This window comes from Misgurnus anguillicaudatus, chromosome 20 (genome assembly GCF_027580225.2).
Source record: "Misgurnus anguillicaudatus chromosome 20, ASM2758022v2, whole genome shotgun sequence".
Lineage (NCBI taxonomy): Eukaryota > Metazoa > Chordata > Actinopteri > Cypriniformes > Cobitidae > Misgurnus > Misgurnus anguillicaudatus.
Genome location: NC_073356.2, coordinates 11,897,183 through 11,917,809, shown reverse-complemented (window position 1 = coordinate 11,917,809; position 20,627 = coordinate 11,897,183). Strand labels below are relative to the sequence as shown.

The 20,627-nt window shown below is 37.5% G+C and overlaps 2 long non-coding RNA genes across 2 annotated transcripts; one reads left to right on the top strand and one right to left on the bottom strand.

The window, feature by feature from the left end:
• The first annotated feature begins 3,698 nt into the window (after nucleotides 1–3,698).
• Nucleotides 3,699–17,818, top strand: LOC141351419 (uncharacterized). Its single transcript, XR_012359677.1, has 3 exons — nucleotides 3,699–4,603; nucleotides 12,401–12,510; nucleotides 17,123–17,818. It is a non-coding gene; the product is annotated as an uncharacterized lncRNA (long non-coding RNA).
• LOC141351420 (uncharacterized) lies at nucleotides 15,697–16,573 on the bottom strand. Its single transcript, XR_012359678.1, has 2 exons — nucleotides 16,424–16,573; nucleotides 15,697–15,737 (listed from the first exon to the last, which is right to left on the bottom strand). It is a non-coding gene; the product is annotated as an uncharacterized lncRNA (long non-coding RNA).
• Nucleotides 17,819–20,627: the final 2,809 nt, after the last annotated feature.

The following is a 20,627-nucleotide window of genomic DNA, read 5'->3' as shown; positions in this document are numbered from 1 at the left end:
TATTATTTTATGATTAAAAAGCATGTCCCTTAATGCCAAATGGCAGATTGAATTTGACAGCAGACAGCAAAAAGCATCATTGTAATTATAGGCCTAAATACAACAACCAAACTCCATATTCTTATTTTTAAAAACAGAACTACTAACAAAATATAAAACTATTGGGTATAAAAATATAAGGTATAATGCAGGAGACTTGCCATTGGATGTAGTTTTTCAATGAATAATGATGCGAGTCTATGAAAGGATTAGGGACTATTTTGGGCTCTACTTTTATTATAAATATAATTGTTTTATATTATTATGTTGTATTTTATTACATTTTGTGTAATAATGCGTAAAATGTTCTTATTTTTATTCTAAAGATGCATTTTATAAGTCACTGTTGTAGAGATTAGTAGGACTTTAAATACAAATGAGGAAACCCCTCAATACTTGTATGACTCGGTGACCGAAGTTACATAATATATATTATTTGGGGCAGTGGTTCTCAAACTTTTTCAGCGTGCAGCCCCTCTTGTGTACGGTGCATTCATTCGCACCCCCCAAAAGAAAATTTATTACAAAACATTAAATTATACAAAGTAGTGCAAAGTAGTTTTTAGGTTTAATTACACAGAATTCATGATAAAATAATGTATTTTATAAAATTTCTGTGGGCCCTGGCCCCCAGTTTGAGAACCACTGATTTAGGGAGTCATTTAGCGACATGTTTTTTTTAAGTGACGTGCATGAAAAATAGGACAAATCGCGTCATGTATTGATTTGATATAGGACGCAGAAGTTATATTTATAACAAATGAAGAGTTTGGTTCCAAATCGCAATAGATCCATTTTGACAAATTTTGGTAAAAACGCGTTTTCTATACCAAGAAAGGAAAGATGAAAACCACTATTTTCTGTTACAAACTTTCACATAGCATCTTTAGGTTATAAAAACATAAAAACATTCAAATCCATAACTTGATTTTCAAATATTTATTATAAAAACGGATTATTTTTTCCACAAAATAAACCCATGACAAGTTTTTATTCAAAATGCTATAAATCTATTGAATCAATAGCCTATATAAATGTGCATTCATTTAGTTGACTAGTTGTACACACTAATTAAAAATATAAACATTAATGTCATTAATCAAAACACTTACTTTGTGATATTAAGAAGAACACTGTCATTGCTGCGGTTATACTTGACGTCGTTGCTTAACGTTTTTCACAGCGATCAGTTGTAAAATGTTTTGGTCCTGCTCGATTTTCGTTGACTTTGAGTAAAATTATGGAAAGTTTTTCATAAGATCCCCTGGGGTCAATGTGTTATCATGACAGAAACTTGATGCTATCGGGCCGGGCAAACAAGCACCCGTCTCCCGAGTGTCTCTTGTGTAAATTATTAGATGCTGATGGCTTAGGTTTCTTTTCCGTCACAGAAAACCATCAGAGGTTTATCAATGCTATTAAAGTATTATTTTGATTTTGTTTGTTTGTTGATCACGAAGTACAAAGTAGATGAGGAAAACTAGGATTTTGTGTACTCAGCGCGCCACCATTGTTTGTTTACATTGCAATGGTGCGCTGTAATCTGTGGAGTGGATTTATGGCATTCTGTAGAAAAGGAGGAGTGGCGTTTATTGCATTTTGGGAAAAAAGGGAGAACAGATGACAGAATAACATGGCGTATATTGGATTTTGCGTAAAATTAAAAATTTACTTTTTAATACTGACCTGATATAATACTGATACTGGCAGTAACTCATTTTTTTCAAAAATGGCGTTTATTGCGTTTTGGAACCAAACTCTTCAAATATAAATTAACATAAATATGGGACAACCCCACTGCTTCAGACTCGCGCCATAATAACTAACTAACACCGTTGGGGTCAAATCAAAACTTACAGATTGTACAAATGGCAACAAATAAAGCTGCATTCAGAGCAGCTCTCATTCATTTCAATGGAAGCTTCATAAAGTCCGGCGACACGAGCGATGGTGCAAATTATGCAAATGATGAGGAATTTTCCATGTTGTCAGTACACAGAATGAAACAAAATGATAATTTTACTTTAAAAAATATCTATAAATACTGTAGTACACTGTAAAAAAATGCTGTTGACATTGCAGCTGGGTTGCCGGTAATTTACCATAGATTTAAATGTATGTTTTTTACTGGCAACATTTTGTTCAAAGTTATATGAACATTAAACATTACAGTCTTTGTCTTTATAGAGTAAAACTAAAGAAACAGCATCAAGCAAAACATTCTGGGAAACAAAATCTGAAGCAAAAAACAGAAAAAGGTTGATGATGATTTATGGTTCCCAGAATGCTTTGCATGAGGCTGTTATTGTATAGTTTTATTCTGTAAAGATAAAGACTTGTTAATATTTAAAATTTATTTAACTTTGAACAAGCTCTTGCCAGTAAATAACATACATTTAAATCTACTGTAAATTACAGGCAACCCAGCTGCAATAACATTGACATTTCTACAATTTTTTTTTACAGTGTACATTTAGAAAAACTAAAAAATAACCGTGAAGTGATCTCGATTATTTTTTCTGTGGACGCATTGTTCAACCCAAAAGACTCGCTGAATAAATTAATAACAAATAAAAATAAGCAACTAAACAATGAAAGGGAGATCAGATGATTTGAAAGTTCTATTATGCATGATATGCATCAACACATATGCAGGAGTAAAAGAGGGGGGAGAAAAAGGAGAAAATCGTTTTTCTTGGAATCGGATCAATTATTGTTTTCACAATGCAGACAGCAGGAGATTGGCAAGATGCAGAACGCAGATCTCTCCAGTGGTCCATCATGTGCTCATGAATGGCCTGCCATTTCAATTTTCTTTTTTTTAAATGTCTCAACCCATGGATCTGGATTGCACAAAACATTAAACTCCCAAAACATTGAATTTCCCAAGAAAATCACATAGATTCTGTCACCATGTGAGTGAGTGATCCAAAATCTCAATTTTTTTTCATATACAAAAAAATTAGTTATTTATACACTCTAAGAAATAATGTGTTCATTTTTTGACATCTTATCTGCTCTTTCATTTACAAGAGAATCAACAGTGCATAACAAAAAAATAAATCTTATTTTTTTTTGGGCGAACCTTTAATACAAACTCCATTTTTAGAAAAAGAAGACTACAACCAGATGAGGAGAGAGTGGGAATGTGTGTTTTTTTCTGTGGTCTTTCATCATGTGACATTTGAAGTATAAGAGACCCTTTCATAATGTAAACTAGAACAGGAAGAGACTTTAAAGCAGATTTTTTTATTTATTGATATAAGCAGACAGAAAGGGAGAAACCAAAGAGAAAGTTTACAAGAGAATATCAGAGAGCTGAAGTATAAAGAAAAACCCAAATTACAGTTGGAGAGGTGCAAACGAGATACAGTGACAGAGCGACAAAGGTAATATTATCTTTCTCTCTAATCAAAAGTGCCACTGTTACTCCCCAGCGGTGAAGACAAGTAAAGCAAAAATGTCCTTTTAATGGGACAGGTTATTGTGTGGCGAGACTTTATAAACTTCCCAGCATCCCTTCTGCCAAGGAAATGATGACGCATCCTTTTGCTGACACAAATCAGCTGATTGCTGTGTCACGGCACTGGTTTTAGGCGTGTGGCAGCGCTCTGGCTATAGACGTAGTCCTTTTTTTCTCCCAGACGCAGTGCGGCACAGCCAGACGACTAGAGCGGAGACACAGGAGCTCACAGCTGCAGTCGACTAGCTAGTTTCGGAGAGGCACAGGAGCTCCTTCCTCTCGAAACACCGCTCTTCTTCGCTGCTCGGGGATCATTTTCATCGGGCGGAGCAGCCGTAGAGAGTACAACCAAGAAGAGATCGAAAACAAACTCTGGGAAAACTTGGAATTACGCTCTTCAGATATCAACAAAAATTTTGGAAAGGCAAGCTCGGATGATGATTACTTTCATCTGCCTGAATCGCGTACAGGGTCCCAAGGTTGAGAATGGTTTGAAATCCAGTCCGTCCCATCACGAATGTCCGGTCAGTCGGGCCCGTCTGCTTTGGATTCATGGTTGTCCCGTTCCAAGGTTAAGGTGGCTTCGTTTGTAGGCTGAGTCCGTGTCCAGTGGGCAGTGCTGAGCCGAACAGAAACATCGATGCAGCGGCTAAGCTCAGCTGAGCCAGGCAGACGCGCTGACCTAAATCAGCCCCAGTCATGTCTGGACGCAGCCAGAGCGAAACAGACAGAAAGCAAGGCAGAGCGAGATCGCTGAGGGGAGAGCGAACCACACATACTGTCTCGTACGTATACTCACACTACGGTAGGTTTAGATGACTGCAATTAGTCTGTAAAGCAATAGGACGACACGTCGATCCGTTCACCTCCTTTTTTGATTCCTCTGCAGTCCTTACTGATGTTGTCCTTAGCTGAGCTCTCTCAGTGCATTAGATGTCTGTGGCTGCGCTCGTATCTTTGTGCTATAGGGATGTAGAGAAACAGAGACGACTGAGGGGAGGGGGAGACAGAGTTGTCTCTCTCTCTTTCTCAGCAGTGTATTTCGTTCTGTTAGCTGGTTTAACTGTGTCTGTGCTCCCCCATCCGCACTCTTGAGTCCAGGTAAGAATTTGTGCACTTCTTCATCCTTTCGTCAGAGAGCTTGCAGGTGTCGATTTGTGTACATTACACGCACCTGCTTTTGATAAATCTGCCGCTCTTATACATTAAAAACCGAGAGGACATCCCCCTTCCAAACAAGACTGCGGCAGTGCATGTTTCATTAAAACTGAGGAACTTCTAATGAAACAGCTGTGTTCCTGTAGGTCAGTTGGTCGAGCATTGGGCTAGCAGCTTAAAGGTCATGGGTTCAATTCCCAGAGAAAACATATACTGATAAATGTATAGCTTAAAACAGCTCATGATTTACATAAAAATAGCACGCAGTCGTGCAATACATACACCAAATTCCAATAATATTTCCAATTCACTTGGTATGGCGCATCTTTTTGTGCTGTTTTATGTATTGGTTTATCATTTTTCAGGTTTTTTTACCATTGTCGCTTGGGTTTGGGGTTAGAACAACTTTTTGTTACATAAAATGACATCCTAACCCAAACCCCAATTCTAACCCCAACTCCAAGCGACCATGCAAAATAGACAAAAACATGGAGAAACCTATATATTTGAAATGACATCCTAAAGCAAATCCCCAAACTAACCCCAAACCCAAGTGACAATGGTTTAAAAACAGAAATAAATTAAGAAACCAATACATAAAACGACACAGAGACATGTTTAGTATTAAGTGAACGGGAAGGACAGGTGTAAAATTGAGCTTGCCGTATGTATTGCATGACAAAGTTTTTCAAAAGTAGTTTGACTGCAGGATGGTGGCGTTGCAGAAACGTTTAAGTAAAATAAATATAAGACTGTTTACTGAGTTCTAATACACTGTAGAAAATAATATCAAATTAAGTTACACAATTTGAACTTGTTTTTATAAGTTATGTCAACTTATCACAAGTCAAAACTTCAAAACCTAAAAAAGTTGGTTGAATTGACTTGTTGACCAAGTTGTTTTAACTTCAGGTTGCATTTTTTTTTTTTTGCAATGTACCCTGCTGAAAAGACCAGCATACCAGCAAGACCAGCATATGTTGTCTTTTGGTGCTGGTTTTCTAGTGAACACCAGAAAAACCAGCACCAAACCAGCATTAGCACCAGCATCTCATGCTGGTCATACCAGCAAGAGCAGCATATGTTGTGTTTTGGTGCTGGAATGCTGGTGACCACCAGCTAAACCAGCATCAAACCAGCATAGACCAGCATAATTCCCATGCTGGTTTGATGCCGCTTTTTTCAGCAGGGTAACCAGACTTTTTTTTTAAATAAAGTTTTCATGCTTTAAATCTTAGTTTATTCATTTATTTATGCTTCTGGCAACAATTATTGCACTACTGTGCCATTGCCTCTTTTTTTCTTGGCAAAAACAATCCCACGCTCGGCAGAAATGCAGCGTTGATCACAGGGAAAGATAGTCTAGCCATAGGCGGCAGGCTGATTTCTAGCACGTGCCGGCTCAGATTCCACCTGCAAGCAGGTCATGGACTTGTTCATTAGTCATCGCTTGGGAAAGTAAAACTTCACAGTTTCAGTTGAATCCACCTGCCTGTTGAGCTGCAGTAAGAGCTTTTAAATTCAGCTGTCGTTGATGAGAACTCCTTGAGGCATTTGTATGAGAGACTCTCAGGGCAAAGTTACAGGTGTCAGATTGCATTTGAATACATTTGCATACTGTGAGAACCGTGATCTCGTTGCATGTGATACGTTGCACACATATGAGAACAACTTTGTCGGACATACCCATCTTTAAATTTCGCCTACACTCTCGGAAAGAAAGGTAGAAAAGTTGTCACTGAAATGGTACCTTTTACATAGGTCCTAATATCTACCATTTTATTTCTGCCATGCATTTCATTTCCAAATAATCCTAAAGAGTTTGATTAGATTTTTCAGGTGTGCTTAATTAGGCTTGGAACTAAACTCTGCAGGACAGTGGCCCTCCGGGACCGGGGTTCCCCACCCCTGATCTATGGCTATATTTATGGCAAGAACTGGGTAATTCATACACAAGTTGATCCACACACAAGTTTGTTTGGTATCTCCAGTTCACCTAACTTGCATGTTTTTGGCCTGTGAGAGGAAACCGGAGTACCCAGAGAAAACCCATGCTGACACAGGGAGAACATGGAGACTCTACACAGAAAGGCCACCTGACCCAGCCAGGGCTTAAACTGGGGGCCTTCTTGCTGTGAGGCAACGGTGCTACCCACTGAGCCACTGTGCTACCCAATATGTACCATTTTAAGGTACCAATGTGTACCTTTAAGGTACAAATATGGATCGTTTGAGAATAAACTCAACTTTTTAAAAAGGTACTTCCCCAACTTGACAACTTTTGTACCATCTTGTACCTTTATTTCTGATTCTCCGTTTACACAAAGGAAATATATTTTCCTGCGGTTTGGCCTCTCATTACACGAAAACCCTGTTTTTAATCACAGAAAACGATTATTTCTAAAACCCCGGCCAAAGTGGAGATTTCTGATAACCCGGTTATGAGTTGCCGTGTCAACTGGGAGAAACTGGGTTTTAGGTTCTGAAACATCACATTATATGCCAGAATATGCTTAACGTTATGTGAGCGCCCTATTTTTGCTGTTTTGAAAAGAACAGGAAGTCGCTTGTGTTGTTCGTTGGTGCCGATTCTGAGGATTTTGTATTGGCTTGCATGGCTTTATTCCTCTCCCTACACTGCCACCCATAGGTTTGGCATAGTTAGGGCCAATCTCATTTCTCTGTCTTACCCCTTCCCCTTTGTCTTCGTCTTCCCCTTGCCCCTCAAAACTGAGTAAAGGGGAAAGGGGTAAGACAGATCGTTCGTCTAAAAAATGAGACACCACTTGATTACCGTTTGCGTTACCTTCCCTTGCGCTAACTGGCTGCTTCGTAAACAGACAAGCGTTGACAAACAAAGAAGATGCCGTTGTCTCAGGTTGTGGTATCGAATGTCTGAGCTGAGCTCAACAAACTAAGCTGTTAGCTAGCGCCTTAACTAGCGATTCAAAACAAAAACATTACAATTAAAACCGCTTGAACATTTTATTAAAAGTATCATAAAACTTGAGTGTCATAATATAATCTCAATTAAATTGCAGAAAATAACGTTACTTTCATTTGTGTGACTTCTTGACAGTTCGACGTTCATCAATAAAACGTCTTGATGCCGGCTCTCCTGAGATATTCCTACGTGAACGTTTACCCCTCTCTTTCAAGTGTGGTCATTATCACACTTCGTTTCAAGGGATATGTATCCCTACGCCTTGGCCCTAGCCCTTGATCAAACTGAGAATTGAGATACCACTTCGCCTCACATTAACGCGCACAACCGAGGTGAAGGGGTAAGGGGAAGGGGTAAGACAGAGAAATGAGACGCACCCTCATTATGGTGCTCGACTGCGTATTTATGCGGGTTGATGTAAATTACAAGTTTTTTGAAAACGATTTTGTGTGCACAATGTTTTTATCGAAAACGGAGGTGGGGAAATTTGTTTTTCTAAATACCCGGCTATGTGTAAATGTTTCCTAAGTGTATGCAGGTTTGGAACAATTCAATTCTGATCCCTATTGCATTATGTACAACTAAAAAATGAGCTCATACTTGCTTTAAATTGTTTGTCTTGAGAGAGCATGAACGAAGTTTGACAAAATTGAAAATATTTCTAGTATTTATATGCTGCCCTTTCATTACAGCAATGGTCACTGTGAATGTTTTTATGGCAAGAGCTACACAAAGATTGTTGAACTTTCTTATTGTTTATGACTGTCTTATGTCATGCAATAGTTACGTTTGTTATACAGAATCTGTTGCTTTTCTTTGCAAGCCATTTCAGAAACTGGGTCAACCATCACAGCTCTCGCAAAAGCTCACTTTTCTCCATATGTTCCCATAACGCACACAGGGCTTTCATTTGCCAGCTCCTCAGCTGTTATTATGTTGCTTTTTGCTTAATGCAGTGCTTTTGAGAAATCAGCTTTGATGCTTGGTCATTTTCCCAATCCCCCTTTGTTCCAAACCGCCTTCAATCATTTCTAAATGACTTCAAATGTGGTAGCCAGTCGAACCTCCAACCCATCCACACGCACACCATGCCACAGCAAACGGCACACATCTGAATGCACTTGAGGTCGGGTCCTTAGACTATAACTGCGGGTTTACAGGCGAAAACAAGCTGTAAATAGCTTTACCCCTTTTTTCTTAGTTTTCCAAAAGGATTCCTGATGTTGTGGATTACTTTCAAAAGCAAAAACTAACAGACAGCAATATATTTTGCACGAATTGATTGGCCGTTGGGTTCTCAGAGCGTTCTTTCACCTTCGAATCACCCCTAGACTCACAGTTCTCAATTTTAGATTAAAATAAACATTAACCGACAGAGATCCATATGATTTTCATCATCCCAAATAAATCCAATCCATTTCTATAGATTCCCATAAATATACATCTTCATTCTTTTGGTTTTACCCACATAGCCTCTGGTTGCCATTAATGCATCACTGATAATGGTTTTTAACTGACAGCAGATTGCTGTGCACTACATGTACTGTAGGTCACTGACATGAACTACACAATCACAGAGGACGAGCACTGTAAAAAAAACAGCACACCAAAGATCATGCAATCACACGCGGCTATGCAAACCAGGGACAAACACATTCGGATTCAATGTAGCGAGAAAACTCACATTTGCTAAATTGTTTGAGGTTGACGATTTCACCGCACAACTGAAACACTGATTTGCATTTTTATATCTAAAAGCACAGCGCATCATTTATATTAATGCATGTTTTTGCCCGGCCGTGATGTTTCTATCAGTTAAGTGCCTTTCTGAATGCATAAATAAGCAGCTGCGTCGCACTGACTTTGTTATTGTCTTCATTACACTCTGACAGTAAGCAAATGTGTGGTATGCACTCGAGGGCTCTTTCTGTGGCTTCATCACGGCTGTGTAATATCCAGCCGGCTGGCACGAGGAGTTTCGCTGTGGTCACCGTACTGTTTATTTCCCCAGAGTTTTCACTTTTATAACAACCTGAAGCTAGCTTTGTGTAATTTCCCCTACTTTAAATCTAAATTAAATTACATACTGTTTTTTATTAAAATGTAAACTTGTTATACTTTTGGAAATCCTGTGTAGATATTTACTGAACATTTCTGGTTATTAAGTTGTTTTTTTCCTGTTTTGATATCCTGTCAATAGGTTGGGCAAGTTGAAAACATATTGTTTTTAAAAATTAGGGCTGTCAATCAATAAAAAAATTATTAAAATCGAAAAAAAAATTGAATTAATTAAATACTCTGTGATTAATTAATCTAAAATAATTGCATACATAATTTTTGCTGTGAAAGTATTTAATATTTCAATTTAAATGAATCAATGAATAATCAGCATTAGTGACATTAAAGTTCAAAAACAATTTTATTATTATTTTCACTGTGTATAATGGCCATAACAAAATGACCTACAGTAATTTGCTATGGAAGTAAATTCAAAAGTGCTTTAGGAAGATTATTTACCAAAAGATTAACAGTGCAGTATCAACTGCAGGACTTTTTTGTGCAATTGAACATAAACCTTAAATAAAAAATCAGCCCCTTTACCTTTGGTATTACGGGACATGCTAGGTCGTAAGGTCCTTTAAGGTCCGGATTAACGTTAACTCGCTTTGCGTTGATGTGGTATTTTAGAGTGGACGAACTCCGGTGATATGCAAATTCCTTGCTGCAGACATTGCAGACGACTTTATTTTTATCATCGCTTTTATCAGGTCGTTTTTTGTAAGTAAATGTTCCAATCAATGATCCACTCCCTGCCAGTGCGTTCTTGTCTCCCTCTTTTATTTTACAGTCGAATGGTGGCTAGAGCGTTTCCAGGTTCAAAGGTCAATACGGAATGGATTAATTTGCGTTATTTTTTTAACGCGTTATTTTTCTCAGATTAATTCATCGAAATGAACATGTTATTTTGACAGCCCTAATAAAAATCTAATCTTACATGATGTTTTAGTTTAGTTTTTAGACATTTTAGTTGCTAAACTAACAACACTGTAAAAAGTAAAAGTTACTTAAATAATTACTTTAAAAACGTATGTAACCCTTGTTCCCTGAGAATGCTTCCCCTTCAGGTCACCTTTTATACTTCCGGACTCCCGCATTATTCTGACGGTGACGTTACACCCCACCATTGGTTGAATTTCATATACACATTCAAACGCACTCACGCCTGGAGGCGTTCCCAAAGCGTCACTACCGTGATGCAGCACGAGTTCCCTTGAAATTAATTAAGTTGCACGAGTAAATTTGAAGCAAAATCCAAAAATACATTGTATGGGTCAAACTGATCGATTTTTCTTTTATGCCAAATATCATTAGGATATTATTTAAAGAACTTGTTCCATGGAGATATTTTAAAAATTTCCTTTTTTTCATTTCTAATTTTCATTTATTACTGTTAATAAATCAAAACTTTATATTTGTGAGTGGATGCAGTTGCTAGTGACCTCATTTGGACAACTTAAAAAGGCAATTTTCTCAATATTTTGACTTTTGCACCCTCAGATTTCAGGTACAAATGACCCTTTTGACTGGATTTGTGTATTTTGGTTATATTATTTGGTTAATAAACACATTTCAATGTTTTTTTTTAAATCAGAAACTTGCGCAAGTTTGGATTTTCTTACTGTGAATTTCACTTTATGTTTACGGTAAATTTTGGTCGTTCCAAGGTGGTCGATGTGTCGACGTGTCTGGAACAGTTGAATGTGGCATCTACGTATACATATCTATGCTTGCTGTTGCTAGTTTAGGGGAGATTCGTTCTCATTCAGAGGGCATTTATTGATTTAAAGGTGCCAAAACGTGCATTGAAATAATATGTTAAATTGTTCTTTCATATTTACATAGAAGGTATATTGCTTTATTAAGTGCAAAAATTATCCAGAAACGCTTTTACATTAACAACCCTAGGATTTGTCCCTTGATTGGTCTATTTTTGTCCTATTTGGGAGGGTAATGAATAATAATGTTGAGCTCTGCTCTGATTGGCCCTGTTCTGCTCTCTCTGAGCCAGTAGCTCACATTATTAAACATATTGGAGGCGTACACCTCAACTGTAACGTCACAGTCAGTGGCCTGTTTACGAGGTTTACATAGAAATAAGGAAACAAACAGGTTTGAGGCTCACGATATGTCATTACCATCTACAGAACTCTTATTATTCATCTATGCGTAGGTAAATACAATTTTTTACATTCTGCAGGACCTTTAAATAATAATTATAATAACAATAATAGACACACATATGAATGCAATATGAATCATTCATATTTTGGTCAATTTTACAGGAAGACAAACACAGTAAAAATTAAATACATATATTCTAGAAGTTAAACTTTTGTAAATGCACACTGACTAAAAGCCACAAAACTGCTAACATGGGGTCTTTAATGATATCTAACAAGATAACAAAACCCGCTTTGTTGAAACTGGCTATAAATTACTTAACAGTTCACTCCCAGAAATGTGTTTATATAAACAGATAAGTTTACACAGCTCATCACAGCATGACAGCAACATCATGTTCTTCAGGATAGCTCTCTACAGCATGCTCGCTATTGTTCCTTTCACACTTTACGATCCACTACGAGGCATTAGAACCCCAAATTTCAACAGTTTCAATGGGACTCCTTTAGCTATGCAATCCGCCACTCACAGACAGCAGTTTGTCTCTACACTATCATTGATACACTGTTGCCCTGCAGCTGAGCTCTGCTCCATTTCTGCTTGTGTGTTTACAGTAAACAGCAAGATGAAAGGCCTTTTGACGGGTGCTCCTGTGCACATGCAGTGTTTGGGCGATCACCAACAAGCTACCGTGCAGGAGAAGGCTGCTATATCTGCGAATCTGGTATCTTTCTTTTTGGTATCTGGTATCTTTCAAGGTTACTGTTGAATCCCGAAGGCACCATGATGCAGCTGTTCCTCCAGCATAATGTCATTTTGTTGGACCATGTAGCATCTGCTGCAGTTTGTGAAGCCAGCAGCAGTTCGGAAATTTGAGGATGAACCTGTGCCAGCTCATGCCCTTCATTTGGGAAGGACAGTTAAATGTTTGCTTGAACAAAACAGGATTGGAAATGAATTGCCTTGATTTCTGCTTAAACTTTTTTTCTCCTTAGATCTCCTTTATCTCAAGCATTTATATAAAAAAAATTTCCAAGACCAAATTATCTGAATTACTTATTTGCAGTCATGACAAATGAAATTGGTTTTCTGATCAGCTACAGGTTTGTCTGAATATTAACTCATGTGCACCTCATTCTCATGCTCGCTCTCCACGTGCTAATATTCTCATGTCTGTTGGATGCCCACGTTCCCGACAGAAGCATGTGACTATGAACTCGTATGACCTCACATTGTGTCAGACCATGTACATAATGAATCGAAGGTATTAGTCACTTGTCTAGCCAAACAGTTACAGGCTCCTCCTACGCTAGCATGCTAGCACGCAGCATGTCATTGTGCTCAGCGCACGAATAAACACTACACCAGACTGATGAAATGACTCCAACAAAGTCACAAACAACATGTACAAACAGGGAGATCAATGAAGAATCAATTTAAGAGACCTCAAAGCTTCCATGACCGTAGAAAATCTGTGATGTCCAGGGTGGGTTGTTAAGTTAACAAACGCTATCCCAGGTAAAAAAAGTGCAGTTTTAAGTAAATGTACAACAAGTCAACATTTTTAATATTGAATATTGTTCAATATTTTAAGATCAAAAGATTTTAATCCACTTTAAATGTTGACTATTTTTGCTTAGTCACGTGCGCGCTTCGCTTTGCGTGTCAGAAGGTTCAAACCCTAGAAGTTTTTTATGAGTTATTTGCCATATTCACATTTTGGTCCCACATAATACTGTATATATAGTATTGTATTTACTTATACTTGTGTGCGTGTCTGTTATTATATGTCTGTGAACATTATTCTGTACAATACAGTATAGAATCATATGAATATTAACTCATACTGGAATTTATTGCCACACTTTAATCAGTAAATCAATTTATTATATTGACCATTCAAAGACATGTTGTCTAAGCTTTATTTGTACACATAATATTAATATTCATCTGAATTTCATCAGCTTGTTGCTTCATTGACGGAGCATTTTCCAGAAGCAACTGCTATATGTTTTATTAACCAAAAGTTGGCGCTGTTTTCGACACCCTCGTTGAGGCTTCGAATCATGGTTCGAAACAAAGTATCGGTGCTTCATTCGAAGCTTCATTTCCCCATCACTAGGATACACATATGTGTCATGATCCTGCCAGTCTGTCGTTAGGTGTGTTCGAGATCATCCAGCGCTGCGCAGACTGATCGGCGAGGTTTGCCGCTTGCAGTCGAGGGAGGAACTGAAGACGGAGCCGTCAAGCCGGACACCTGCTGCTTGCCGTAGTGACGTGTGCGCTGTGTTTCCTTGTTTTTAATCGCAAATGAAGTGAATTAGATGCTGAATTTGATAAAAACAAACCTTTTAATAAAAAGTTGCAAAACCAGAAACATTTTATATAAAATATTTTAATTGCTGCTTATACTGTATACCCGAAAATAACGGGAAACAAGCCTATATTATTAAAATACCAATAGAGTTTGTTATTTTCATTTTTATTTTATTACACAACACAATATAACATATTTAAGCATATTAAAGTGTTTTTTTTCCTGTTTTAAAACATGAATTTATAATGTTTATTAGTGGAACTAAAGGTTGGATTAAACTTGAAATGCACATGATCATTGTCATCAGTGAGGCGACCAATCACGTTAAGCTGTTACGTCGTCACAACTCCGTGCAGCCGCTCTGGAGAGGCTGCACCGGCTGAGCTAGCCAGCTACTCTCGAAACGCTCTCGCGGTACTTAAAAACCATACGACACAGTCACGTGCCTGCAGCGCCAGCTGATGTCGGACAAAATTACTAACCGGAATGCACTGCTTCAAGTCAGTCACCGATCGGTCTGCGCAGCGCCGCATGAAGTCGAACACACCTATAGTTAGTTATTCATAGTAGTTCATGGTCATGTGGCATGATCGTGGCGGTATCCATGTTTTGTGTGGCAGCATATGGCCTTTTCTTTGAGCAGTGTGCTGCTGTGTCTCATTTATATCCCCGCCCCTTGTCTCTTCGTTAATTATTCATTATTGGTTAACTCTCCTCACCTGTCTTTCCCTCGATGTCTTGTTTAGTTTTCTTATTTAAGGCCCCAGTGTGTTCTGTCTTGTGCTGGATCGTTTTGTATGTTTGAACTGTTGCTTCTTGTGGCAATCAATCTGTTTAGTCAAAGTTTATAGTCAAATCTGTTAGTCATTGTCTTAGTCAAGTTAGTATAGTCTCGTCTGTATTGTCATCTGTTCATGTGATGTTGTTTTCCCCCACGTGGGCCTTTGTTTTCTGTTGGTAATAAACCCTGTTTTGAGTTCACTGTACCTTGCACTTGGGTCCCGTTCTCTGTAAATCATGACACATATGCATCCTTTCCTGTATATGGCATATTTTTGTCGGGTCCTTAGAAGGTTTATTTTCTGTATTTGATACTTACTCTTACAGACACAATCATGATGTTTACTGCTTTTGTCTTACCAGATGTAGTAATCTCTCTGCTCTCTTGCTAACTGTCAGTTTAGGTGCTGGTCACCCAGAGTTGCCAGATATTAGTACAACAAAAACAACAATAATAGGCCATAAAGCACAAAGAAAGTTCACACATTATTTTATAGAAATAAGTATTTACATCGTATTTTAGAAATAAATCAGAGAAATCACTAACCCTAACCTACACCTAATTATCACTTACATACATACATACATACATACATATATCCCAAAGTGTCTCATTAATTGCTAAAACACTACATCTCAAGAGGATTTTTAATAATGGGATCTGGCAACACTGCCAATTCTGCAACCGCACCCTCGTGGCTTGAGTTAATCTTCGTCATTTTACATTACATTATACAGCAATATATGCAGATGCCATTATGAGTTGTTTAGAAAAACGAATTAGTCATTCAGGTAACCTTTTTTTATATGATCAATTTACAGGGTTCGGACCTCGGTGACCTCATAGTTGGCTAAAGCCCTATTCGGACGGGATTAGTTTTACAGGGGAAGATGGCGTAATGTAATTTTACCACAGGACGTCGGGTAATATAAATGGTCAATTCGGACGGGACTAGAAATCTCTGTAAAACATTCAGAAGTGGGAGGGGTAACTCGTTGGCGCAGCGCGTCACCTCTCGTCTTCACGTGCACTTTACATTGCTTCCAGATATCAGATGTGCAAACAACATGACACAGACAAAGAAAACGCGAAACACTGTGTTAAATTTCAGTTTGGGGAGAACGTCAGTTTCGTAAACAGTTCCGCGCATCTGAGAAGTGAATTTGACTTTTTTTTTAAGTTTGTGTCGTGTTTTATTCAGAAACTGACCTGCCACTGACTTGTTTCTCCGTCTAGAACGCAAGTAAATGCCTCTTTAAGCGCTTTTATATTTAAAAGAAACCCGCAAATTAAAAGGAAATGACGTGATTTACGTGTATATTTACAGCTGGTCGATTCGCACTGGATTAGTATTACCTGAGGTAATTTCTCCGGACCTTTTTACAGAAGGTAAAAGACGCCGTAATCTTTACTGACATTGTCCGTAATGATTACTGACATGGAGCATTCGGACTGGACTAAAATCACAGAGAACCTCTGATAAAAACTTGCTTTACCCCACCTCCCTATGTAAAACTAATCCCGTCCGAATAGTACTTAAGGCCGTGAAAGCTTCTTGAGATTAGTTGAGCAATGCATACTGCCAAAGCAAAAGGCCACGTTGGCACCTGTTTGCTTTGAACGTAACATGTTTCTTTCTCACTATTCTTTTACTTTTACACTGTTACCCAACCAGCCAGAGAAGATTGAGAAAGAGAGGCAGTATTGCTGTAACCTAAGCACTCTATGGACTCTACAGTGAGAGCATAAACATCTCAATGTTGGTTGTTTATGTGTCGAACTGCCCGGAGGTGGTCCATGATCAGACTGAATTGGAAAGCACTCCCTTCTGCTTGATCTCAGTACACGGAGATCAGCATTACTGGAGCAGAATGAACCGTGCTGCGGGGTAAACTGCCTCCCTGCTCTCCATCAGCAGGGTGAAGGATAACACTGAAAAAAATGTTTTCTGCACTCGGACGACTCGAGTTTCGCTTGCGCAAGCAATGCACAAGTCACCCGTAATGACTCTGCATACAAACACCCACACACAGGGCCCATGTTGTATAAGTCATGAAAAGACTATAATATATACTGTAGCAGGTCCAATCACTTAGTAATCTATTACTGTGTAGTATATTTATGCTGTTTGCTTATTGTACTAGAGCCTGATGTTTAAAAATTGCACTACAGCCTAAAGCGCATGCATGCAGTGATGGATTTTTCACACTCAAACATTTTTCTTCTTCGTTTCAGCATGAAAAGTCATGGGGGAAGACCTTGGACCTTCTTCTGCCCATGAAGTATGTGAATTCATAAATGAAAGGACATAAGTGTATCTTGGAGAGAAGTTATGATTTAAACCACTTCCCGGGGAAGAATGACTATATAGTTGGAGAACATAGCTAAGTGTTGAGGTAAAAACCATTAACATTTATCAAACTGGAGAGAAATTTAGCAATAATGTTTTGGACATGAAACCTCACGAAAAGTGACTGAATCATGCTATCGATATATATAACATTTTGGGGCGGTTTCCAGACAGGGCTTATCCTAGTCCCAGACCAAAATGCATGTTTGAGCTGCTTTAATTTTAACATATGTTTTGTCTTAAGATGCACACCTGTAGTGTTTATTGTAAGGTATGTTTGTAAAAACATCTTAAATTACCTGATATAAATAAGGCCTAGTCCGACTCCTGGATTAACCTAAACCCTGTTCGGGAAACCGCCTCTTTGTTTAAATAAAATGTTGGGTTATTATCAAAATTTGGTGAAAGTGAGTCAAAAAGGGAAGATACAGCAACCCAAAATATGTTTATATTTGACCCAACATTGGGTTAAAACAATCCAGCATTTTGGGTTAAATTACTGATCCTTTTTGACCCAATGCTTGGTTGAAAATAACCCAGCATTTTTTAGTGTATATATATATATATATATATATATATATATATATATATATATATATATATATATATATATATATATATATATATATATATATATGTATGAAGAGTTTGGTTCCAAAACGCGATAAACGCCATTTGAAAAAAAATGATTTACTGCCAAAATCAGTATTATATCAGGTCAGTATTTAAATGTAAATTCTTTTTTTTGCAAAATACAATATCCGCCGTGTTATTCTGTCTTCTTTTCTCCCTTTTTTCCCAAAACGCGACAAACGCCACTCCTCCTTTTCTACAATAAATCCGCTCCACAAATTACAGCGCACCATTCCACGCATTGTAAACAAACAATGGCGGCGTGTTGAGTACACGGAATCCTAGTTTTCCTCATCTTGTACTTCGTGATTAACAAACAAACAAAAACAAAATAATACTTTAATGGCATTGCTAAACCTGTGATGTTTTTCTGTGACGAGAAAGGAACGTAAGCATCAACATCTAATAATTTACGTGAGAAGCACTCGGGAGACGGAAAATGTTGGTTGTTGCTTGTTGCCCCGACAGCATCAAGCTCTCTCGAGCTAATACATTGACCCCAGGGGATCTTATAAAAACTTTTATTTTACGCGAAGCCAACGAAAATCGAGCAGGACCAAACATTTTACAGCTGATCGCGGTCAAAAAAGTTCAGCGACGACGTCCCAAGTATAACCGCAGCAATAAAAGTGTTCTTAATATGACAAAGTAAGTGTTTTGATCAATGCCATTAATGTTTATTTTGTTAATCAGAATATACACTGAAAAAAATGATTCATTGAATTTAATCAATTTTTTTAAGGTAAGTGGTTGCAATCAATTTATTTAAGCTACATTTAAACAAGTTTTATATTTTATTTTACTTTACTAATCTTTTTTGTTTAGATGTAGCTTAAATAAATTGATTGCAACCACTTACCTTAAAAAAATTGATTAAATTCAATGACTCATTTTTTTCAGTGTAACATGGCAAAGATGAATGCACATTTATATACTGATTCAATAGATTTATAGCATTTTGAAAAAAAAACTTTTCATGGATTTATGGCATTTTGTGGAAATTTTTTTTTTTTTTAATAAATCTTTGAAAATCTAATTATGGATTTGAATATTTTATGTTTTTATAACCTAAAGATGCTATGTAAAAGTTTGTAAAAGAAAAGAGTGGTTTTCATCTTGTCACTTTCTTGGTATAGAAAACGCGTTTTTACCGAAATTTGTCAAAATGGATTCATTGCGTTTTGGAACCAAACTCTTTATATGTGTGTATATATATATATATATATTTATATTTATTATTATTAAATATTGTGTGTATACTAGCCAGTATTTTTATTGGCACCAAAGTCACTTTTACAAATAAAGCCCATTGAAATGGCTGTTATAAGTTTTCTATACAATGCACTTGATCTGTTATATACAAAAGCAACAATTTTCCTACAAACTGCAAAAAAAAAAATATCCACATATGTGGACATCACTTTTTTTTGCACCATAATACTTTGTAACGAAAACCTGTTGTACACAAACACAAAAAATGGTTATTATATTTATTGGTTCTTCCAAACCCAAAATAGCTGGAAGAAATCTGAAAAAGACAAACCAAAGCTTGAGTCTTAGGAGTTGGTTTAACTTAAAAAAGTAAGTTATTTTTAACTTATTTTTGGGCAAACTAATATTTTTTAAGTTAAATTAATGATAAAAATGAGACCACCGCACTAACACAATTATGGGTTAAATCTAACCCATGGTTGGGTCAAACAGATTTAAATTACATATTTGACGCAACCTTGCTTTGAAATAACCCAATCTTTTTGGCTAAAACATCCCAGCAATGGTTAATTTCTAACCCAACAGCTTTGTCCTCTTTTGACACAACTATGGGTTAAAATAACCAACCTTTTTTTTTTTTTTTTTTTTTTGAATGTACGCTCTGGGTTATTTTCAACCCAGCATTGGGTCAAAAAGGAAACCTGGGTTAATTAAACCCAGAAATTGTTTTTATTTGAGCTAACAATAGGTTAAAACAAGCCAGCATTTTGGGTTGCAACAACCCAGCATATATTAAATTACAACCCACTAGGTTGGGTTCATCTCCTTTTGACCCAATGCTGGGTTGAAAACATCCCAGCAATTTTTTAGAGTGTGCAGAAATGCTCACTTAGTAGTTAGAAACGTAGCACCATTTACAGTATGTCCAGTAAAATGTACAATGTATCTAACTAAGAAATCAATATAATAAACAGCTTTGGGACTTTATACCTAACTGTCTCTGTACGTCATTTAATTCAACTGCTTTGTTCACTTCACACATGGCGTCAATATGAAACATTTCTGGCAGTTCTACAACTGAAGCTGGTAAATCGCCAAAGGTGCCATTTGGATAATGATTTCTGTTCAGGGCAAAGGCTTTATGTTTGAATTTGTCACTGTGAAGTAAGTTTACCATAGAGTAACTATGCCTTACTTGCCGAACACTCCCCGTGCCGTTAAAACAGAGTCCCAAGCATATGGACCGAACCCCGCATGACACTTTCTAACATACTGCACACCAATTTCTGTAATATTCTGCTGGTCCTGAAGGAGCTCAGCTCAATACTTCGAGGGCTACAGAGGCCACCGAATCAGCATTTCAAAAGTGAAACTCCTTTGCGCAAAGACCTTTGAATTGAAACGGAAAAGTTTCCCCCTGCCAGCCGCGTCGGCTCACCTCTGATTGACCTCTCTCAATCTGTGTCTCTCTGTTGTGAAGAACAGGCATAAAGTAAGACAGAGTTAATAGAGTTTAGGAGCAAGATCCAAACCGCATTGGAGTAA